This window comes from Amphiprion ocellaris, chromosome 12, assembly GCF_022539595.1.
Source record: "Amphiprion ocellaris isolate individual 3 ecotype Okinawa chromosome 12, ASM2253959v1, whole genome shotgun sequence".
NCBI lineage: Eukaryota > Metazoa > Chordata > Actinopteri > Pomacentridae > Amphiprion > Amphiprion ocellaris.
In genome coordinates, this window is record NC_072777.1 from 7,718,433 (window position 1) to 7,744,105 (window position 25,673).

General features: G+C 40.3%; 1 protein-coding gene across 1 annotated transcript in view; it reads right to left on the reverse strand.

Annotated features, from left to right (window-relative positions):
• Positions 1-25,673, reverse strand: part of nmbr (neuromedin B receptor) — a 74,206-nt gene that overhangs the window by 47,683 nt on the left and 850 nt on the right. The gene's annotated exons all lie outside the window — the stretch shown is intronic.

The following is a 25,673-nucleotide window of genomic DNA, read 5'->3' on the forward strand; positions in this document are numbered from 1 at the left end:
TGAATAGTAAAGGAATAGATAATATTATAGATAACACTAATAGTAAAGTGTGCACATGATAATGTAATTTAGTCCCTGAAAATGAAATCTTGCTTGTGAAACTGACAATCTTTTAGTATTAAACTTTAATGTGGATTAAAGGAATATAGGCTGATCCAGTGGTGGATCAGGACAGACACCAGACAATAGTCTGTAACTGCAGATAAGAGCTAAACTGGCAGAAACAAACACTTTCCGCTGTCGTGCAGCAACATTTGTATATAAATGTGGTAGTAGCCCTCTGTCATCCCAGTGATGCTTGTATGAGACTGTCAGGATGTTAACGTTATTGTGACCGTTTCCAGAGCTGGGGTCATGATAAGATCTTGCATTTCCTCCTGGACATCACTAACTTATGTGCTGTCAGGCTACAGTTTGATTCCTCAGGACTCAGACCTGCTCTTTCTCTTCCTGCTGTATTTTATTCAGCGACACACAAAGAAGGACACAGCGAGCTGCGATGGGTGCAGCGTTTCATTCAGCCTGCCCAATGATTCATCGACCTGAGAATCGATTTTACCTCGCACTCCTTCATGCTCTTCATGTTTTATTGATGCAATCATATTCTGATTATTTATGGCACAAGGGAGATGTGAGTTTTAAGTTTCGTCCCCAGACTGAACATGTTGGGATCTAAAGTCGAGGCTTGTAAGGTGGTGAGAAATGGTAAATATGTGGAAAGTTCCAGGTTGATGCTGGCAGCAGATCGGTGAATGTATGAGCATAAATGTGAAGGATTTCACACTGAACTTTATAAACTGTCTCCTGAAGGAGCTGATTTAATGCGGAGGGTTTTGTATTTGTCTCTGTGCTGTTTTAACAGAGACAGACTGCAGACACAAAGTTTATCTAAACATTCAATCACTGTTTGCTGCTGCATTAATATTTCCTCATAGCAAGAAAGTTGAGGGCTTGAACTTACCTGGTCAGCTGGGACTTTTCTGTGTGTTTGAATGTTTTCCTTGTACTTCTGTCAGTTTTCTCTGGGTACTTCCTCTCACAGTCCAAAGACATGCATGGTAGGTTAATTGGTGATTCTAAACTGGCCGTATAGCTGTGACTGTGAGTAGGCTAAAGCTAATGGATGGATTAACTAATAACCCATGACCAAAGCAGACAAAACACACCTCCAAAAGGGGCTTTTATTTTCTGTAATGAGCCTAAAGTCCAATAAAAGATCATAGCTGTATAGTCTCTACATCATAAACTGTGAACAGTGATTTACAGCTTTAAGAAAGTCCTTCAGGACTGCAAAGCTGTCGACTGAGAGTTTCCAGGGTTGTTATCATCTATCCGAATCTATCTAAATGTTCTGGATGGGAGTGCATGCCCTTGGAAATAAAGCAAATTGCTGCTTTGGTTCTGTTCCTTGCAAAGCTCGTCAAACTGGACCAAGTCTAAGCCATAAAAGCACCATTATTCAGTTGCTCGTTGCAATAGGGCCTGTTCTTAAAACCTGTGTCAATGTTGCTAATTGAAACTGTACAGCTTGGATTTTATTGTTGTCTCATGTTAGATCTTACAAGAGCTTCAGTAGAAGACAACTGGACTTCTCTTTCTGGTTCTTGAAAACCTTCTAAACCAAGAGGCTTCTTCAGTTCTAAACGACTGATAGGGAGTTCCTCATAACTACTATCACAAAATGGCGAATGGGACCAGTAGCTACCCAGCACTCACATGCCTTGAGGTGTGAAGGTTTTGAAACTGGAAGGTCAGGGATGACTCAAAGTGGTAATAATGTGGAAACATTTGGGAAACAGATCTCAAGACTGCATTATAAGTACCTGATAAGTGGTGCTGTAGACCCTCCTCTGCTTAGAGATGGCTGTTCCAGTTTTAAAAAATATGGCTTCCTTCACTTCTATCTTTAAACTTCTGTCTTCTTTATCAAGAATGTGAACATTGCTGTCCTCAAAAGAGTGTCTCTTATCCTTTAGATCAGCGGTCTCCAAGTTTTTTTTTTGCACCACAGACCGGTTTAAAATAAAACAATTTCTACGGACACAACAAATAGTCATTTTCCTAAATGATTAAAATTAGTAATTATTGCTAAATATGTATTTATTTTTCTCGTCTCAGCATCAAGTCGATCCCTATTGTCAAAGAAGCTCTCCAGAGAGGTTTGTTTTTTATTAATTTTGGCAGGGGTTAGATTGACAGCTTCATTTAATGGCTGGACATGAAAAGTGACAGTCAAGTGCAGAAAAAAAATATCATTCTTTCTGTATGGCCCAGTATCGAAAGAACCACATCATGTGTGGTCTTGTCATGACTAACTTCCCCTCTTTTCTAGCACCATGTGCTTGAGCATTTGCTCAGTCTCCCTATATATATGTCTGTACACTCCTCACTGAATTAGACTGTATGTGCGACATTGCTCAGATTGTGTGTGGGTGTTTTATCCTTTTGTCGCCAAGTGCTGCTGAGTCTGAAGCGCATCAGTATGTTGTTTTGGAGAAAATCCATCGAAGTTTCTCAGACAAGACCTCCTTGATGCACTTGAAACAGCAGACATACAGGTTTTCCAGAGGAGTGTTGACTTGGTTGTGATTCTGACAATATGACAGCCTGTTTCTCACAGTGAAAATGAAACTAATGATAGAGTAATTTTCAAAATAACAAAGACAACATGCTTTACTTTATTTTTCGCAAAGATTGAAATGATTAATTACAAGATGATGAAAACTAATTAGTGTTTTGAAGAGTTACTGAGTGAGCTGCAGCTCCTGATCAGTAAAAATGTTCTCCTCTTCAGTTCAATCAGTTTTACCTACTATATTGTTGTTAATAAGAAGTTGTCATTGTCATCATGTTGTCAAAAAAACTGAACTGCTATGACTCTAAAGACCTTAAGAATATACTTTAAAAAAATTTAAAAAGCACTTTAAGTGTAAGTTTTACTCTGCTGTATTAGGGAGAAAGGGAGCATCTGTGCAACATCCCAGTTAACGAAAGCACCAAGAGTGACGGCTTATTTATTGGAACACGAAACTCTTCCAGTGGCTTGTTTCAAGTGGCTCCACAAGGAATTTTCCTCGATCCTATCAAAGACTAAGTCGTATATTCCATATGTTGATAAAGACATCTCCTTAGACTGAAACTCTGTGCTTCATAAAGCCCTGAAATCTCTATTTCAGACTCTACATAACACACATATGCCACCTTACTGGAAGCCGCAGTCAGCTTTGACCCAAAAACACGAGCATTTAGCTTCTCTGAAAGCATGTAAACATACAAGTGAGTGATTATGAATAGAAGATTTACATATGAATAACTGATAACCTAAGAGCCAACAAGGGACTTTGTTTTCACAGACATTTGTGCTTCTTGGAAGAAACGCATTTCTGAACTAATCTCATCTGCAGAATCAGACAAAGAAGCTGAGACAAACTGAACATACAGGCAGCAGAGCAACAGTTACAAAAAAGGAAGCAAATGGAAGATTATCAGGTCATGTGGATGTAACATTAACATCACTTTCAGTCAAATATCTTTCATGTTGCAGAGGATACCCCTGTATGAGGTACTTGATGACCCACTGACATGACTGCAAAACCATTTTCATGTGGTCCTCGGTAGCCGCAGGATCAGGAAAGAGACGACCTTTGGAGACATCAAATCCCGCTTTCACTGCCGCTGTGGCCTGAGGGTCTCTCGTGAGCAGAAATGTCACATAATATCAGCATGTGTGGTGCTCCACAACATAGTCGTCATCAGGAGATAGAGAGTCCCTCATGCACCACTGGTGGCCCCCTGATGTTGTGAAACCTCCTTCATCAGACAGGCTGTATACTATTTAACATCGACGAAAAGAAATAAAGCAATCACTGGATGTGTGTCACGCATGTTTTCAAATAACTGCCTTTACTGGGAAGACAGAAAAAAGTAGCACTACACAATGTCAATAACACTTTGCTAAAGTATTTTTAGTATTTAAATACCATTTACAGCAATAATTTATTCTTCTATTCCAGTTTCTCAGTTTCTACTTTGAGTTTTATCATTTCAAATTCTTTCCCCCCGTGTTATCCAGCTCCAGGTTTCTTTTATAGAGGTCCCTCATATTGTCTGCTCAGACCTGTATAAACAGCAGGCTTATCAGCTGATCAGATATTGAGGTGTCCAAGAAGCAACAGAGACGACTTCCTGTGCAGTCGAGCTGTACTGTGGTCACGATTCATGTTGCATTGTGTGTTCTTGATAAGGCTCACTTTAGAAGATAGACTAGGAAGTACAAGATAACATACAGAGTGTCCATAAAGTCTCAATACAATTTTAAGAATTTATTACAAAGGCAGTTGATAAGATATCTTAACCAGATTTGATCAAGGGATGGGCCAATTCCTTGGCCGCAACGTTCACCCGATATCATTCCCTTGGACTTCTTTCTATGGGGTTATGTTAAAGATATTGTGTATCGAACAAAGATCTGGGACATTACTGAGTTGAAGCAAAAGACTTCTGATGCCATTGCCACCATTGATGAGGCTATGCTACAGCGAACGCGGCAAGACATCGAGTACCGTCTTGATGTGCTTCGTGCAACTAATGGTGGCCATATAGAGGTGTATAAAATGAGGTAGAAAAAGCTTTGACAACCACTGATTACAAAAAAACTAATCTGGTTAAGATATCTTATCAGCTGCCTTTGTAATAAATTATTAAAACTGAAAGAGACTTTATGGACACCCTGTATAAGTCCTGCCATTTGTTTTGTTAAAGGCCTGGAGGTGGAGGCCACAGATTGAGGGGAGCGTTGTACATTTTCTACTCCCTGAAAAAAAGAGGTCTTCTAAAGTAGTCAACCTTAAAAGCAGACCACCACAAGACTAGGGATTCTTGGGTCCAATGTCACTATATTTTAAAGACAAAATTACCAGCAAAAGGCTTTTTGTGTGCACAGACAGTGTCTCTTCATCACTGACCTCCACTAAAAGAATTTTTTTAGAAAACTGTTCATTCAACACTTCAGAAAAGACTAAGAGTTCATGAGAGCTTACACTGACAGTTACCTCTGTGACAGGATCAATAAGGGTGTGTGCTGGCATGTCAGGCAAAACCATAGTGACTCCTTCAACACCTAACACACCTGATGGCCACTACATGCCTTTTGACAAACAATAGCTGCCAGCACCTGGATCAGACTGGACGCCCCTCCATTATTGGCCTTCCCTTATCATCAGAATTAGCCAGTTCTTCTGCCTCTGCAGTCTGGTGGAGCTGCCACCCACCAATTGTCCTCCAGTCATTTTTTTGCTTCAGATAATATGAACACTTTAAACTTAACACAGCTTATAGTCCCTACCCAAAAAGAATAATAAAGGCTGAGAAATAATCATCTGCTTTGGATTATATTTTTATGTTCGGTTCATATTTTGCGCCCAAGTCAGCGTACACTGTTGGCCCTACAGCTAATAAAACACAGATCAGAAAATGAACCAGTCTATTGGTATTTATCACACATAACTAATCAACAATATCGATTTCATTTAAATGTGATAAGAAACTGGGTTTCTGAGTGTTTTCCTCATATCCTTCATTATGAGACACTGTTGGACCTAAATGTACTTTGGGGGTTCCAGATTTGGCAGCAGAGACAGAATTGCTTGGAAACAGTAAGAGGAGAAGAACCTCAGACCAGCTGTGAAACATGGTGTAAAATCTTCGCTGCCATCATATCAAAGAGTGCTTGAACATAATGTGAGGCCATTTGTCCAAAGGCTGAACCAGAAGTGGACCTTTGAACAGCATAATAATCCTGGGCACACTAACAAATCCACCAAGGAATGACTCAGAGAGAAGAAATGGAGGGTTATGAAATAGTTTAGTCATAGACCAGGTTTGAATCCCATTGAAATATCACAGAGGGGATTTGGAACAAGCAGCACAAAGGAGAAAACCCTCTGATATCTTGCAGCTGTAGATTTTTTTCATGGAAGAGACTGATGGATAATTATCCAAAACATTGACAACAGGTTATTACTGCCAAAGCTGTTGCCACTTTTTCCACAGCACAGTATTACATCTATTGATATGTTTGTTGGATAAATGAATGTAAACACTCATTTTCCTTCTGGTGTTATTTAGCTATATCACAGAATCTATTTTATTCTGTCCAAATATACTGATGTCAGTGACTAAATGACACATTTTTTTTGTCTGTGTTTGACATCCTGAATCGCTTCGTATGACAGCCACACAAAGCACTTCTGATCTACTCGTAGCTGCTCCACCACATTAAGCTTCAAACAGAAAAGGGGGAATACGAAAATTCGGGTACAGCTAAAACATGTTCAGCGTACAGATACAGATTCAGACACAAAACCTCGTAGAAAAAGCTGTAGAGGATAAAGCGTGGACAGGAAATTGTCAGACTCGCATCGACCTATACTGTACCATTATGCAGTGTGATTCAAAGCGCTGTGAATGCAGCACCGAGACACAAAGTCACACAATTTTCAAGCTTTTTGTCATTCGAGATAAATGCTCAAGGTTCTGACTCTCTGTATGAGTGGCCTTCTGCTCCTGAAACCTACCATTTATCACTCCTAGTGGATTTATTCAAAGAAAGGTGGCACATCCGGCTTCGCATTCATTCACACCAGGAAACTGCTGACGACAAGTACAGTCTCACACGTTTTCACACACAGAGCAGCTTCTCCAGAGCGTGGTGGCGAAAAAGATCAGGAAACATCCCAGTAGGCTCGGAGTGTTTCGGGTTTTTACGCCTGTACTCTCAGGTTTCTTCCACACACAGACACACACAAAGGTTTTGTCACTGATAAACACAGACAACATGAGCTACACTAATCACATACTTCTTTACACACTTTTTCATCTCTGCGGGATAAAACATCCATCCTCTAGATGGCAGATTAGGGCCAAATCATCGCTGCTTCAAAACAGATCTTGATCATCTTTGTTAACTTTCAGATTTTTGGAATATCAAAGGAAACTGATGACATTTGAGGAAATGATGTGTGGGTGTTGTATCAGGCAGAAAAGCTTTGAACAGCTGATACTGCCCCCACTGGACACGAGCTAAACCGCATCATAAGTACACAGTGGGTGTTTTTCATTGGATGCGAACTTGTCAATGAAAAATCCTTTGTTCTGTAGCATCAGTCTGGAGCAACACCAGTTACTTAGATGTGTTGCACACATGCATCACCTGCCAAATCAAACGGCCGCCCATGAAGGTGTAGCAGCTTCACATCACACCATTTGATAAGTCTTCTGCAGAGGGTACACCTCGGTTTCCTCACTCAAAACTCCCCCTAAAGCCTCGTCTCTCTTTCCCACTCAAAGCGCATTCAATAACTAGAAAATCCTTCATAGTAGCAGAGGGAGGAAGCATTTCTAGATCACCGGAAGAGTTTGGACATGACGAAGGATGAATTTGCTAGATTTAACATTAGGGGGAAAAGAACAGGCCTTTCCAGTTTAGCACAGTTCTACTTTGTGTTTACTTGTTGAAAGACAGGTGGTATTTGGCTCAATTTTGACGATACTGTACAAATGCCAGAGCACAAAATGAGACAAAACATGTGTGTTAAAACACACTAATGCAAAACATTTATTGAATTAGTCATATACTGAGATGTCCGTGTGTAACTCTGTCCTCAGCTGGCTTCATATCGAGCCTGTTGTAAGGGGTCTTAGCGTTACATTATATATACATACATTATATTTTAACTTTTAAAGATGAATCCATCTCATCATGCCTGGATCATTGCTGCAGCCTTTTCACCTGCCTGAACCAAATATCCACCGATGGACTCCACACTGTACAGAACTCAGCTGCCAGGATTTTTAACCCAGACTCAAGAGACGTGATCACATCTCTCAGGTTTGGCCGACACCCAGTGTGTTTTAGGATAGATTTTGAGATTTAGTTAATTACTTTTAAGGCCCTTCATGACCTCTCTATATCTCTGACCTCTTTGTACCGTCCTTTGAGGTCCTTGGACAAATGTGTTTTGTCTGTTCTAGGTGTCTGGCTGAAAACAAAACGAGGTGAAGTTTTGAGAGTCTAGGGTTTAGTTTGTTGCTGAAAGACTCTGAGACGACCAATTCAACTACCTGAGCCACAGCTGCCTGACTTGAATTTTTGTTCAGGAAAATGTTTTTTTTCCTTCTTCTCTTGAAACCTCCTGATTTTATGATTGGTCTGCTTTGCTGCCCTTGTAAATCACTTTACGTTGTGCATTTTGGAAAGTGCTCTATAAATATAGATTATTATAATGATTATTATGTTTACAGTTTGAAGTGCCTCAGAACTTCATCAAGACAATGCTAGGCTAATGTTGACCCACTGATTCCATCTAACTTAAGCATCAAAATCAGAAGAACGTCTCCAAATGGATTCATTGATTTCCAGATTTAAAGTGCTCCTTTCCGCATTTTCTTTTCTTCGAGTGGCTTTGCTTTGAGTAGTTTTGCAAGCAGAGCTAAGTGAGCATCGTGATGATGAGATGAGGCAGGAGGAAGCAGAGGGACACACAAAAATAGACCAATGTCTGGCTTGACTCCCTGTGTTACATCTCTTCACCGTTTCATGTCTGTCATTCATCGTCTCCTGCAAGAGTCATGTCAAACTCAGGGCTTTAGTGCCTCGTTTGGAAGCACCTCGACAGCGTCACCTTAAAGCTCTCTTGTTTTGAAGCAAAACATTTTCATTTGGAGCTGTCAAATGATTAAAATGCTGGAGTTCACTGATTATCTGGCGAGTAGTGAGTCGCTGCTATGAGCAAAACACCTGAATCTCAAGCTGCTGAATTGTGGAAGTTGAATCGCGGGTAATGTATGTAGAAAAACATTTGGAACAATATATATATGTGTACATGCATCAATTGGGATCCTCCATTCTAAGTCGGCTGATATTAGAGGAGTGCAATGTTCATTTTCCCTGCAATAAAACCAAAAATTAACTTTTCATTATGAGGCTGTAGTTCACTCTCTAACTTACAATTTTGATCGAGTGGAAATAAAAAATGTTTGCTGGAATATGGTGAACAAGATACAGAGACTTATTATATTTCAAAAGCCAACTCTTCTCCATAGAGCAGAAAGGTTGTTTTGGCTTTACAGCTGTGGAGTTGGTGACTGAATCCAGTGGTGTTCTACTGATGGAAGTTTAAAAAAAAAAAAAAAAATAGCCCCAAGCTTAAGGGGTTACATGTTTAGTTGGCCACAAAATTCAAATAAGTTAACTGGCAACAATTTATTAGTGGTTTAAGGTGTATTTTCAAGCAGAAACAATGACAGTCAGCAAGGAAGGAGAAATCTGAGTTCTGAAGCAGGCTTTCCTAATAACTATACTCACCAATTTATATATAATCAGTAACTTCTTTTATATCACCGCTGTAACTATCTGCACAGTTGGACACTTTTCATAATACCAGTCATCAACTACTGAACCTCAGTAATCTCATTATCTTGTTTTTAGTGATCTTGCCTGCTTCTACGTTAAGTAGAATCCAGCATGGAGGCCAGCATGCTCCCTTTTTAGCACGACAAGATTCATAGGCTACAGAGAAGTCACTTTTCAATAATTATACGTCTCTAACATCTGTGACACGGCCTATAATTTCTATTCACATTCAGTCAGTAATTGGAGTTGTTCAGAATTCTTAGTGCACCTACCTAACAGTACATAACGAGAAAGAAAGGCTTAAATTGCCGCTGGAAGCTGCAGTCGCCATTTATTCCGGCTATTCTTGGAGCCATTCATTGACTATTTATAACAGCTGGACGTAGCCGCTGTGATGTCACTGTGGACTAGCATCCGGTCATCTTTCCTGGGGTGTCAAAAATTGCCATTTTGTCAAAACTGCTTTCATTTTGGAGATACAACAAGGTGTCCTACAGTGTCACTGCTACCTGTACTGATATTTGACACCAAAAAGGAGTTTTTCCCATTAAAAAGAACCTCACTAGGAGGTTGGACAGACCAGTTAGAACAATATATTTTCCCTTTGGTTCATTTTATTTTGTGATTTAAATGTCATTTTCACTTGCTGTTTAGTTAAGCTGAGGTCAAAAACCTATTTGGTTAAGTTCAGGAAAAGGTCATGGTTTGGGTTTCATATGTGTAAAGCACATGTTACACATCAAACTTCTCATTGCCTGGAAAGAATTTGCTCTTTGCGTTTATTACATATGAAACCCTTTAAGTCTGAATTTGTGTTTTTAAGACTATCATCGGTATGCTGCAGTTTCAAGGTGGAAATGCTCAAGCATGGTGCTATATGATGTGTTTCCCAGCATATAAAAAACACCTTATGGACAAGTGGATTTTCACAAGAGGGAGTCTTTAAATTGTAATGTAATGATAAATAACTTGAACATTTTTTCCGGAATGTATTTCCATGTTACTTACTACCAGTAAAAGTGGATATTGTAGGAAATAGGTTGTCAGTGCATCCTTTGCAGGTACATTCGGAATGAAAGGGGTGGGCTACTTTAAAAATGTAACACTGGAATTGGTTAAATTGTACATTCATACCAACTGGTGAATGATGTTTTCACCATTAAAACTTCACTGAAGAAGGGACAGTTTGCCTGAAGTTTAAGCGTTCAGAACACTTACACAGTAAGATGAATGCATCAGCTATCTAGGACAGACTTGAACAGAGGTAAATAATCACGTGTGGTTGAGGAACTCTCAAAAACACCATTGGGGAGGGTTTGAGCGTGGCTCTGAACCCACATCCCCTCTAGTAAAGCCTCCACGGACACGACACAAATAACTAACGTCTAAAAGCAGTCTTTTTCCCAACAGCAGCCACAAGGGTTTTATACACTGACAGCCCAAGGCCACAAACTTCACCTGCAGCTCCTCTGAGCCTTTTCAATAGAAATCACATGGCTATATGTGCCTTTAAAAGGTTTTAGAATCCAGTGGAGCGCTGCAGGTTCGTTGGTTTCACATACAGCTGTGCACGTGGCATTCACATGGCCCCACCCACAAACACCCACATCTGTGACAAAAGATGCTGATCTAGTGCAAACCTAAAATCTTAGTTATTTCTAAGAAAGGCTTTGTCACAGAGCCATAATTGCAGCCTAAGATGTCGCCAACATTCTGAGCATGTGGAGAATGTAATTTTCTTGACTCTGCGCCCCGCTGATATAACCCCGACGCTGGTGACTCATCAATCAAGCTGTGGACGCAGCCACTGAAACGTGGCAATGTGTCCCAGAGCTGTGATTTTGCCATAAATACTTCAGATTTCCTGGGTTTAATCGGGGGATTTTCTGGTTTTGTTTGAAAAACGGAAGAAATCTTATAGGGTGAGCTGAAGAGAGCCACTTGGATGGAGCAAGACCACGTTTCCTGAAATAAAAAAATATTATTTAAAAAACAGAAACCTCATCAAGCTCATCCAGAAGGTGAATGCTGAAGAAGAGTCACAGTCACAGTTCCAGTCACAGCCCAGACTGTGAAAACCAAAACTTCATTTCATTGTTTTCACCTTTCTCTGTTTTAAAATCTCCATTGATCGCCCTTTAGCTCCAGTCCTCTCCTGTCAAATCACTTCTTGTCTCTTTTCTACATATCTCTTCTTCCACCTCCTCTTAAAGTTTCCTCATCTTTGTTTTCCTCTCCAGATTCTCTCCTACTTGTTGTCATGCTCTCCTCTGACCACCTCTTCCTACCATTAAAAACTCCCTCAGTGGGTCATTTCCCCATCAGTTCAAAGAAGAAGAGCAGCAGATCTCTTCTTTGTGTTCCTGTTCAGACCTCCTGCTGTTGATGCTTCAGCAGAAGAAAACGGAAAGAAAAAAGAAAAATCGATTCCACTAACAAAGGTGGAAAGAAATACTTTCTTCCTTTCCACCTCAGCTTTCATTCCTTTTCCTGCCAATGCTCTATTTCTTAGACCTCCAGGGCTGCAGGAAAATGGTGTTCCCTCTGTTGTCAGGATGATACGACCTCTGATCCTTGATTTGTCGCTTGTAACACGATCTAAGAGTTGGTCTCTCCACGAGATGTCCAGCAGCTAAAATTGATCTGATGGGCAGATTTGATGAGTTTTTGGTGGTTCTCAGATCATTGTTTTGTAGTGGCTGCAAGGTCTGTAATAAGGACCTCAATCCAAAATGGAAGACGAATCACAAACTGATTCCATCCTCCAGAGACCGTCAGAGCGGGGGGCGTGACCATCTGACAGATTCTGTAAGATCTGTCACACCAGTCACCTGATAAAAAAGGACACATCATTACACGTCGGATGACACTCTGAGGAAGACTGCAGATGCAGTCAAAACATGTCAGCGAGGTAAAACCATACTTTCCTTATTCAGTTGTCGATTTAAAAGTAATACTATTCTATATATGTCATCCATTCCTTCCGCTACATTAAATGGAAGATGATGTTGTTACCAAACAATTAGTACCATCATGGTGTAAGTATTAAGATCTGAAGTTACAAGACAACTTGGCAATCTGATTAGATGCCATTAGCACACCAGAAAGAGGGCTAAAGCTTAAAAGTTCAGATAAATCTGGTTCCACCACTTGACACAATGACACTGTGAGAAAGCTCTGATTTGGATTTCTGTTTCTCAGTCTGCCAGAAAACCCACAAGAAAAGTCAAGAAACAGCATTTTTTTAAATTGCAAATACAGTAAAAATAAGTCAGACTTGTCTCTAAAGTGGGGTTTCTAACATTCAGAGATTACAGTAACTGGGTTGTAAACATGTTCTCTGATTACTGACTGTAATGAGTGAATGTAAACGGAGGGATGTTCTGTAGATGTCAGTGTGAGTTGGTCTGTCCACAGCTGCACCAGACCTCAACAACTGTTTCATGGATTCCCAGGCATTTTTTTTTGTTTCACTAACTATAATATCTGATAGCTGTAAGGATTTAGATACTAAGGGGATTCCTACACACATGGCATCAAGGCGTACTGAGAAGGTTGTCCAAACGTTACTAAAGGTTCCTCTCCATTAAAAAAAGACTATTTTCATTTTGGAAAATCGACAAGGAGATGCAACAAAACAGCAGCCTGACACATTTTTGTCATGTTTCTCTCACATACAGTGGGTGTACAATCTGTTCTGTCCTTGTCCAACCACCTCATTACAGAAGGTTTTGGCCTCCTGGCAGCAACCAGCTCGTGAGTCTGAGGACTGCTTTAGCTGAACAGAGTACTTTTGTGCATCATCTTGATAGGAAGTGATTGAGGCTCCGTAGCCACTCCAATCACCATGCTAATTATGCATTAGGCTTGTTATCCTCATCAAGGACCTTCAGGCAAGTTAGGGGCCGTTATGGGCTCGTTAGTGGCCTTCAGTCTCGTTAAGGGCTCATTAGAGGCTATCAGGGTCAGACGCACAGCTGAGTCGCTGCTCGCAGCTGTGTGATCAGGAAATGACTTTCCCGTTAACAACCTGATATCATGGCATTTTAGAGGAACAACAACGGTGTTTGTGCATAACAGACCACCTGACGAAGAGGAACAGGAGACCCTGCGGTGCTTCGGAGCTCTGCAGATTCCTCTCACGTCACGGAATCTGAAATTCAAACTCTTTATTCAGATATCCTTTTAAACTCTACGATCAGTTAATTCAGCAAAGTCTTAATAATGACAGGTTGATATTGAAGTGACAAAAAGGAAATATTTTGACCTTACTGTAGAGCACCAGAGTTTAACAAAGTAAATCACTGCAGGTTTTCTATCAGTCAGTGTGGCTGAACACCATCTTCTAAACCTTAATGGTGCTGTCACATCATGTAACACCAACATTTTTACAACAGGGATTTGTAACTGATTGAAAGATACTATCAAATAATGTTGTTCTGTGTCAAAGGAACAAAACATTTTGTCGTTTTAATCCCCGTTCATTTCTCCAGGGAAGGTGCTCTGATCAGAGATTTTAATCTGCTCCAGAGCGTAAATGTGGGTCATTTTTCACCTCGGTAATAATTCCATGTGAAATTACCTCCTCGGTGAACTCTGCTCCTGCTTTAACTTAAATCCCGTCTAGATTGATTTCCTTGTGTTTCAGTGAATCTAAGGAGGAAAGATGAATTTCTAGTGCTTCCAATCCGATGGAAACATGTTAGGATCAGCATAAAGACCTATTTGGGAACCGATATGATGAGGGAAAGACATTAAAGCTGTGAGTTCATTAAAGCGCTGTTGTGATAGCAGCTACAAGATGCTCTTAAGCGCTGTTTTTAGCCTGAAGTTGTTCACATTTTGTCAAACCGGTGCTATTAAAGGTAGATCAACTGGCTATTAGCAGCTCCTGTTTGTAATGTGCAGACAGCTTTCATTGGATTACTGTGATACTGAAGAAAACCTTAAAATGTGATGGTTCTCTGAGAGGTTTTGTCTCTTTTTTTATGATGTCTAATAGATTTACCGAAGCTTATTTGTGTTATTTCGCTTTCCACCACCAGGAACAACAGGGAATATTCCATCCCCCATATCCCAAAATGGGTTAATCCTGGCAGACAACTTCTTCATGGAAAAGCGTCAAAGTAATAACTTTAGACAGTTGATGGAAATCTTCTTCACACATATACATATCTTTGAAAATTACTTTTTTTTATTTGAGGTGTTGATGGATCTCCAAAAGATAAAATGTCAGAGTGACTATAAGCCCAGTTAGACAGCCACCTGCTGTTTAAATGTAGACCTGCTGTTTCCTTTGAGTTTGCATGTAAAGGTCAAGCTCTGAATTTATCCAGATGCATTAACATTCTGCAGATTTCAGCTGCTCTACTGCATGACACATAAGGTACTGACCTTTACCTTTGCTGCAGCAAACGCACACACATGCACACTGTGCCATGAGATCGTCCCCTGAGACTCTGTGTTGCGTGTCCTTGAATTAGAGCACAATTGTCTCTGTTGTCACAAGACACACCATCAGCAAAACAAATTGGGCCACAGACGGAGTTCACCTCTACACAAATACATAGCAGTGGCAAAAACGGTGCTGCAAGTGTAACAGAGTGCAAAACAAGATGTCGTGAGGTTCACTGACACAATGAGAATAATAATAATAATAATAATAATAAAGACTGAACTAGGATTTATTCTGGTCTCAATCCAGAATCTAATATTATAAAAATTCTTTCTTAGACACACACAGAACAATCAACCCCAGCATTAAAACCTCTGAGAGGTGAAGTGATAGACATTGATTATCTTGCTACAATAGTTCCTGCCAAGTGGTGGAATATATTGAGCAGCAAGCCAACAGTCAGTTCTTGAAATTGATTAGTTTGAAGCAGGAAAAGGGGCAGCAGAAGGATCTGAGCAGCTTGGAGAAAGACAATACTGGGATGGCTAGATGACTGGGTCTGAACACCTCCAAAATGGCAGGTTTTGTGGTGTATAATGGTTGGTAGCTCCCAAAAGTGGCCCAAGAAAGGGACAACTGGTGAACCACAAGCAGGGTCATGGACACCCCAGTCTCACTGATGTATGTGAGGAGTCACATCTGGTCCATGTGGTCCAGTTCCACAGAAGAAATACTGTAGGACAAACTGCTAAAACTGCTTTGATAGAAAGGTATCAGAATACATCATCTTGTCACGAAAAGAACCACATGGCTGTGGACCTCCCATACTGACCACTCTACAACACAGCACGCATTTTCAATGAACAGGAGAGCGTCAGAACAGGACCACGGTGCAAAGAAAGAAGGTGGTATGGTCTAATGAATCATGTTTTCTTCATATCATGTAGACAGTCTGGTGCATGTGCTTCAGTTACCATGGGAAAAGACGCAGCAGATCATGCACACCCCTCATGGCAGCAGTATTCCCCAGTGGCCTCCTTCAGCAGGATAATGCTTTTTGTCACACTGCAAACATTGTTCAGCAATGGTTTGAGGAACATGACAGAGTTAAAGGTGTAGACTCAGCCTACAAATCCTCTAGATCTCAGTCTGAACAAGTATCTGTTGGATATATGCTGGAAAAACAAGCCAGGTCCATGGAGGTCCCAACTTCTTGGACTTAAAGGATCTGTTGCTTATGTCTTGGTGCCTTTAGATGTTTATGGAGTTTAGGCCTCAACAGATCAGAGCTGTTTTGGCAGCACAACGTTAGGCACAAGGTTTTAATGTTGTGGCTGATCAGTTTTTGACTATAATTTCAGCCAAATGTGACAACCTTTTCATTATGTTTTTCTCTGACAACCAGGTCACAGAACACATCCCTCATATTTTTACAACTCAGGATTTAAAGTTTTGTCTCACCTCCAGATTGCCCAGAAGCTAGTTGTTCATTTACAAGTTAGCAGAGATATTAATAGAAGTTGCAGCAGGATCCTTTTCAGGGTATCTTCCAAATTGAGACCGGCTTGATAACAGCTGACACATTCAGCGGTGGTGGGCAATACAGTGCATGTGTCAGCATATACTGTAAGCCAGACCTACTGCTCCTCTCAGCTCAGCAGCCAATCACCTCCAATCATTAGACACGGGCGAGCTGGGTGACACTGAACACCTGATGCTGAGACGAGTCTGCAGGGAGACGCTGCACAAGCTTATTGCCATGTAATTATTTAAAACTGCTGGCAGCTGCATTTTGCCGTGTTGCAGTTCATTTGCTCACAACGCTGTGTGTACATGATGTATACAGGGACAGGGATAACCAGGTTACTCACTCACTTATACTACTGTTCAAAAGTTTGGGGTCACTTAGAAATGTCCTTATTTTTGAAAGAAAAGCATTTTTTTCAATGAAGATGACATTAAATTAATCAGAAATACAGTCTAGACATTGTTAATGTGGTAAATGACTATTCTAGCTGGAAACAACTGATTTTTAATGGAATATCTCCATAGAGGTACAGAGGAACATTTCTAGCAACCATCACTCCTGTGTTCTAATCCTACATTGTGTTAGCTAATGGTGTTGAAAGGCTCATTGATGACTAGAAAACCCTTGTACAATCATGTTAGCACATGAAAAAAAAGTTTTCATGGAAAACATGAAATTGCCTGGGTGACCCCAAACTTTTGAACAGTAGAGTATATGGAAACATCACACCCTGAATATTACAACCACGACAAGATTTGCAGCCCATTTTATGCATACTCAAGTCACATTGAAGCACAAAAAGAAATTATAATATTGGATGGTTGGTATTGCTGTAAATTAGCTATAAAGCCAGAGTGGATGGTGAAGAGTTGCATTTATCTTGTTGTTGGAGGAGTTTTAATGCAGCTTACTTTATACTCTTACATGGACATATGTTGGATTTTGATACAGCCATCATGCTGCCTTTTATATAGCCCTATTTATTTTTTCAGACCTTCATTTACATTATGTGAAGAGGTTGGGCTGCTGATCCCACAGTATAATGATGGATAAAATAGTTCAAATACAGATGGTGTTCCTTCGGTAAAAGTAAACACATCTGTGTAGTAGACATCTCATGATAAAACGTCACCTTACTACCTCCCAATGAGTCGAAATGAGTCATTATGATTAATCCTACGAGGACCATGAATGTCTGTGCACAATTCCATGCTAATCCATCCAGCAGTTCTTGAGATATTTAAGTGTGTCACTTTTTCCCAGGCAGACCAAGAGTCAGCACCGACAACCCTTAATCCTGCCGCTCTCATGACTGAAATTCATTCATTCATGAATTTCATTCATTGCGTTCTGCTTATCTGGGGCAGGCAAAGAAGGGCATTACAGACGTCCCTCTTCCCATCAATAATTCCTGGCTCCCCCTGGGGGATCCTAAGGTGTTCCCAAGCCAGATGAGATATGTAATGCCTCCTGCTAGTTCTGGGTCTACCCCGGGGTCTAAAGACACCCAAGAGGCATTCTAATAAGATGCTCAAGCCACCTTAGTTGACTTCTTTGGACACAAAAAAGCAACAATTCTGTTCTTATCTGAGCTACTCACTCTTTCTCTTAGTCTGAGTCCAGACACCCTAAAAGGAAGCCCATTTGTTCCACTCATATGCACAGTCTTATTCTTTTCAGTTGCTACTCAGAGCTCACTACCGATGGTGAGGGTTGGAATGTAGTTCCAGCAGTAAATTGAAAACTCTACTTTCCAGTTCAGCGCCGTCTTTACCATGATTGTACAACAACAAAACTACTGGAATAGTGTTTTAAAATCTAAATAAATTTTAGATCATCAAACTAAATATAAACATGCACTAGTAAAGTGTCTGGGATGCTGCTTGACAATGTTAACATGCAGAAATATAAATAACCAGGTTGCATAAGCTACAGCAGACACCAGAATGCATGTAATGGTTAACTTAACACGAGTCATCAGTTCATAACTTGCAACTTATGCGCTCAGTCTTCTGAAACCTTTAGGCCAACTGTTACAACTAATGCAAACAGACACCTTCTATAAACTGGCTTTTTACTTCTGGTGATTTTCAGCCTTTCCCGCTCTGTCTTACTCTTTTCTTAATGGTCTCTCGCCCCCAAGCACCACTGCAGTCACTGCATCTCTTATCTGCAGTCAGAAAAATTCTCAGAAACACTCGTCAGAACCTTATCACTATAAGTGGAGTTCACATACATACAGCAGCACCTCATCACGGCTGACCCTGAGCGACTCTTCACAAGCTGCTCTCCTGAGCTGCTTGGATGGTTCACGGTGAATCTTTTCATTCAGCAGAAGTGGGACACATTTTGAATTTTCCATACATTTCTACTACTTTTTCCATTAAATGCTAACCAACATACAAGTCGCCAAGCACACACGGTGGATTTCTAACCTGCTTAAGATGCTGCAAATCCAAACATGAGGGATATGATATTCCAGGAGGCATGACACATCGATTAGGCCTTGTTGCGACGTCATAACTTAATTTATTCCAACTGTTCCTTAGCATCATTTACAGCTTTAAAGGACAGGTCAGTTTAGCAGGAGAGTTTGTACTTGAAAAATGAAATGAATGCAAAATACATTTTCAGTGTAAGACATGCCAGCGCTCACACCAGAGCAGGCTGTGACGGCCAGGTGTTAGAGTGGGTTGTCCATTAATCGAAAAGACTGATGGATTGATCCCTGAACCCCCAGTTTGTCCTTGGGCAAGACTCTGAACCCCAAATTTCACCCAAAGGTAGGGTAGCACCTTACATGACAATGGGTGAATGAGAACCACATTGTAAAGTGTTTTTTTGAAACACATTATGCAAAAATATATGGATGCTGTCAACATCATTGCATTGTTGGTCATCTTCAAATGCCTTTGCAATATCTAGCGATGTCTTAGTCTTCTTCTTCCAGCTTTGTGGCAAGAGTTTCTTGTTTCAAGTGGCAAGCTCAAAAGCCAAAACAAAAAGTTGCAATTCCTCAAACAGCCACTTGAGGCAGACTCCAAAAGTGAGTCAGTCCTCATTGAACCCATTGTTAAAATGTCCAACTTTACAGCAGAAATAAACATTTTTACAGGCCTGTATGAAAAAAAAATTCTGGTCTCTACAGCTAATTGCTCAGTTCATGACAACGGTTTAGGAACTGAATTTTTATATAACTCATCCTTTTAAATTGTATTAAGGTACAAATTTATGCATAATTAAGGGAATGACCACTTTAAGTGACAGGTGGGTACCATTATAGGACAGTTCGTGGCCCGGCGATGTTTGCATTTTCCAGCTCAGCTCCACTCTGTGATTATTTTTGGATTAAACAGGAGTTAAGATAGTGACAGCTGCTGACGACTGTTTCAAAAAATGTCCTTTCAGAAACCTATGGGCAACATCACAGAAGATTTGTCCATCTTTACATTCATTCCGTAGTTTCACCACATAAAGCCAGGTCCCACAAATCCTCCAACTTAAACAACAAAATACAAAACTGACCTCTGGAACAACACATAGAAGTGTTTCCTGATGAAACACCTTCTTTTGGCTGCTGGTCTATCACGATCTCAGAAGATTTATAAATCCCGTTGCCTCTACATGTCTTTGTCCCTTACAAACATATGTCACCAATACTGTGGAAAAAGATGATGCTGTTGTTTCTCTTGGGAGGACAGCATCCCAGATCTGTTATATATCACTTAATATCAGCATCACTCATGCTGTTGAAGCAGAATGTGAGGAACTCTGGTGCAACGCCTGAAACCAGAGCAGCGGAAGCAGCTGACAATCAAAGCAATTAATTTTCACAGCATCTGAGTCAAATACACTAACACATAAGTTGAGACTGTTCTGGTGTCCACGTGTTTTTTGTCATGTAATCAACATCACTCTTAGACTTCCAGTTTGTAATACGGAAATGTGAAAACTTTTAATCACCTGGCATAAGTTCAGATCATTATTGTAGTCAGCAAAAGAGATCAACAAGTTGAGATGTGGAGTGAGGAATCGACAAGTCAATTCATGCACCAATTTTAGGAATAATTGCCAGTTCGAGTCTCTAAAATGTACAGATTTCCTGATTATGTTTAATATAAATATCAATAGCTCATTGGGAACTTTTCATGGACATTTTTCTACAATTTCCTGACATCTGATGGTCTCAATATCAGATAGCTTAAGCCCTTAATACACAGAAAATGTAAAAAAAAAATGTCCCAGAATGTCATATAAAAGGAGCAGTTTCTACCAATATTATATTTCATGCTTAATGAACTTTTCACCTTTGGAAAAGCAAGATCCTGCTTGTTGTAGCTAATGTGATATTTTTACCTTTATTAACAGTTATTGGTAATATCTCCCGTGGTTTAACACATATACTTTATTGAACATTGCATTGGCTTTACTGGTTTATAAATGTCGCAGGCAAATTGAATTCCATTTCAGAAGCCCATTAGTCCACGTGCTGCCCTGAGGGAGATCTGGCTGTCAGCTCCGGTTTACTTCCCCAACCACTACAAGATTCTGGCATTTTCTTGTTTTCTCTCATCTGCTTGTTTCCAGACAGAGCGGAGCAGAGAAGAAGTCGAAGCCACGACTCCCTGCTTCATTTGATGACTTTGTGTTTAAGTGAAACAGAGGGCATCTCGGTCTAAATATTTCATCGAGAATTAGATCATTAATTGCTAATTAAGGGAGCGTTTCATGCGTCATCAGAGTGTTTCATTGGTTATTAAGACGCTCGGCGATCACCGGTCAGGAGTGCTGACGTGGCAAGCAGACAGGAAATAACATCTTTCACGGTGCCAGCAGGGGAAGCAGTTAAAACACATGGAGGAGATCTGGGAGGGAACACACACATTCAGCCCCCTGCTCAGAGGCAAATTACAGCTGTAAGTCTTTGTTGAGTGTCACCCGGTGAGTTGTGGCTGTCTGCAGAGCCTGAGTCATCTTGCAGGCCACGCAAATTAAAAAGTTGTTCAGCTATGAAAGACTGGGTCACCGGTGGCTCGGCCCCACCTCACCGAGGATGGACATGAGAGGATTTACGGTCAGGTGTTGGAACAGCGAGTCCAAAACCTCATCTTGTAGTCTGAGTATTTATTGATGTGTTTACTCAGCTGCTGACATTTGCCTTCACACCGCAGTTCGACTGGGTTTTAAACAAAGATACATTGGGCAATAGTTTCCTTTGACAAAAACACAGGACATGAAACAAATTTTATGTCAAGAGTTAAATAGGTCCTTGTCCACCGCTATCCTGTAGATTCTGTTGGTTTGCAGTTTTAGATAGAAAACATAAAACTGCTTTAAATGTAATGAAGGGAAAAATGGTTACATACACTCTACAAGCACTTTGTTAGAAAAAGCTTGTGAACACTTGTTCTTGGTCATGACTCATTGCATCATTTCAGCAGATTTGTCATCTGAACCTTCATGCTGCTAATCTCCTGTTCTACTACATCCAACAGATGTTCGATTAGATTCACATCTGCTGAGGCTCATTGGACTCACTGTCACGTTCCTGAAAGCAGTTTCACTTTAACTTCATGACATGGTGCATTATTCTGGTGGAACCAACCAAGAGAAGACGGGAAACTGTGAACTGAAAGGGATGCACATGATCAGCAACAACATTAAGACAGGCATTCAGACCATGGTTGCTGTCATTAAGGGGCCAAAAGAGTCCAAGAAACATTCCTCACACCATCAGCCTGGACAGTCGACACCAGGCAGGTTGTCTCCATGGATTCATGCTGCGGATTCTAACCTATAACCGGCATCCTCCACAGAAATGCAGCTTCATCAGTCCAGGTTACGTTTCTCCATCTTCAGTTGTCCGGTGTTGGTGTATCTGTGTTCACTGCAGCCTCACATATCTGTTCCTGGCTCAAAGCAGTCAGTCTGAGCTGCTTTTCTGCTCAGCACAGTTGGCGAATGGTGATCTGAGTTACTGTAGCCTGTCAGGTTCAACCAATCCAACCTCTCTCATCCATAGTTTCATCACTTGATGTTTTTTTGTTTATCTCCATTCTGAGTAACTCTTGAAACTGTTGTGGTGAAAATCCAGGAGATCAGCAGCTTCAGAAACACTCAAACCAACAACAAGGTATGCCCAACTAGGGTGAGGCCTCAGGGTAAACCCAGAACTACCTGGATGGAATTACTTATCTAATCTGGCCTGGGAATACTTTTGGATGCCCCAGGAGGAATGTTGCTTGGGAGACAGAGATCTGAAAGGCCCTATTTAATTCTTTATATCTGTAATTTTTGGTGTTTAATTTATAACTTTTAATCCTCAATCCTATTCTTCAGTTTTTAAACTGCCTAGTTCCTTTGTTTGATATGTGTGCTAATCTAGCTAATTATTCATTTAACTAATTAATGTAATTTTTATTATTTTATTTGACTGCTCTGCCTTGTCTCCTTTTGTCTTGCTAGATTGTCTCTGTGTATGTTTTGACTGTCAAAGCACTTTGGGTGCATTTAGGGGTGCTATATAAATAAAATAAATAAAATTTAGCCTGATGCCACCACCGCCTGACCCCAGATAAGTGGAAGGAAAAGGATGGATGGATGAAAGAAGAAGAAGGAAGAAGGCAGCTAACGTGGCTAAACAGCCCAAAGAGATGGACAGCTAGACTTTGGATGGCAGAACAGAGATTAGTTAGCATTAGGTGCTCTGGGCCTGGTGGCTTCTCCAGCACCAGCGTCATGTGTAAACTCAAACTATTAATGAGAGGAGAGTAGACTGCTGGAAGTCAAAGATGTCTTAAGTAAACACATTCTGAGAAAATTTTCAATTGCTATTTTAATCCTCGGGTTCTTATCATTTTCATGCTGTTGATTTTCCTTTGGTGCTGTCAGAAACTGTTTTGAGTGAGGGACAAAAATTCTTCTATGCAGGAAAAATCCTGCGGAAACAAAGCAATGAAGCTGCGTTTGGTTTTGATGTTTTGCTCCTTTGTGGAAGGGGTAGAGGGGCCTTTTACATGCCTGTGCCCAGGACCCCATAGTCTGTTAGTCCATCCCTGGTTTGTACCTTTTCAACTGGAAACCTTCCCTGTGTTTCACTCGCTCTTTGGTTTAGACACCAAAACTCTGTGCTAAGGTTTGGCTTAGAAAAACATCACACTTTCCCAATGATCAGTACATGGTAGAAGCTTGGCTAAGTTTAGTCACCAACTCCACTTGTTTAGTTTTAGGAAAGTATCATGATTTGAGTTTATTGATTGAAGCTTTCTCTTGCATCATGTTCTGCCCCATTTTATAGATTGGCTTAAAATGAGCAACTGCAAAGTAGTAAAATAAATTGCAGATATGTTGATTAGAAATGCATTTGTGATACATCACAAACCAACGTCATCTGCTAGTAAATATTTCCACCTCAAAACAAATGCAATTTAGTTATCGCCAATATAATATTGTGGGGAGTGGGTTTGCCATATGAGCTTAAAATGAAGTCACGAGGCATCCTTTTTTATTGTGCTATCTCAAGATTTATATTGGCAGGTCGGATTTTTTAAATGCTGACTAAGGCATTGTGCGCTTCACCAGGTTGGGAGGAGGAGGAGGGCTGCAAATATTTTTATGCTCAGAAGGTGGCCACACTGTGCCACTCTGTCATATCTGCTGTGTTCTATTTGTAGTCAGCCTGCGAAGCTTCTCCTTAGTATTTCCTTTATATTCCAGCAGCCCTCCCCCCCTTCACTCAAAAAGGAATGGACATTATCTAATACCAATCAATGCTCTGCCACAAATCAGCTTAAGCAGCTATAATTATGCTGCAGAGTACACACAAAGCTCCAGAGACTCTTTGTCTGCAGCTCGCGATAAATCACAAATTCACCACAACATCAGTTTTAAACTGTTTAATCCAGAAATTCTCCAAATGAAGTCTCCTCCTGCAGAACGTCCGGCCTATTGCTCCTGCTGCGACTGACTATCTCACCCTAATTAGATGCCCCTCTAATATTTTCTTACAGTCAGAAAATATGCTCCAAATGTAACATTAGATTCTTTCAGCAGTTCCACAGTAACCAAGTCAGAGCGAGTCAATAAAGTGCAGCTCATCTTTGTGATCGCAGTCGGAGTGGAAAGTCCTGCTGCAAGCACTGGAGGTCTGTTCTAAATGAAAGGAGGCAGGACGCTACCGAAATATCCCCACAGATTAGTTCTTGCAGGAATATGAGGGGATGAAATACAAATCCAAGCTTCATTATCAAAATATACTTTAAAAATTAGAGCACTTATCACATTTCTTTGCTTCTTACAAGGATCAGATAAAAGCAGAGACCGAACAGATCCCAACCCAGAATCTGTTAATCCACAAAACACTGATAAACAATCTAAAAAATACTTTAAAATCCATTTGTTATATCTTAAATGCTGTGGCAGGTCAAAGTGAAGCTTTATCATGTGCTGTAAAGCTATTTATCTTATAATAATGCATCATCAAGATAAAATCATCATATGGTTTCTTTGCAAGATCCTGATCTTTTACTGGCAAATAACTACAGTGAGCAAGGGGGTCAAAAGTACAATATTTCACCGTCAAAATACTGCATAGATTAATCAAAGTATTAAATACAAAAATATACTCGTTACATAAAAGTGCATTTACAACTTCACCCATACAACACATATTAGTAGTTACTTCTCATCAGAAACAGGAGATGGGGACATTTTTAGGAGCAGAATAAGACCACGTCACTCATTTAACCGCACAGCCACACTTTCAGCATCACAGCGACAAGGCAGCGAACATGAGATCAGAGCGGCAGCAAGTTTTACTGACATTAAAGAAGCTGTACAACCCTGTGAGAAAACGCTGGAGGAGCAAATATCCAGCACTGATAAACATACTGAAGCCAAAGTGTCATCAGAAAAATGTGTGCGAAGTAAAAGCTGGGTGTACAGAAGAGTGATTGTGCATTAATGTGGTGTTATTTATCTGAAATAAAGTTGTATATGTCACAACATGATGCCAAGTTCTGCGTGTAAAAGCAAAATTTGGCTCAGTGGAGTAAAAAATACCAGAAAAGTGTGCAGTAGTTTTAAAGGTGCATGAAAGTACCTCAGAGTGTAACATTTATTAAATCCTAAATGCATTTATTTTACCACACAGACATTTAAGATGCTTATATGATAGTATCACATAAAATAAAACTACCACCAAAAGTGTCTTTTTGGGTGCTGGACACTCATTTATGCTATATGAAGATATTATAAGATTATATTCATTATTTTTTGATGTTATGTCATGACTGAATGACCAAGTAAAGTGAAAGACACACAAGAAATACAACCAGGAG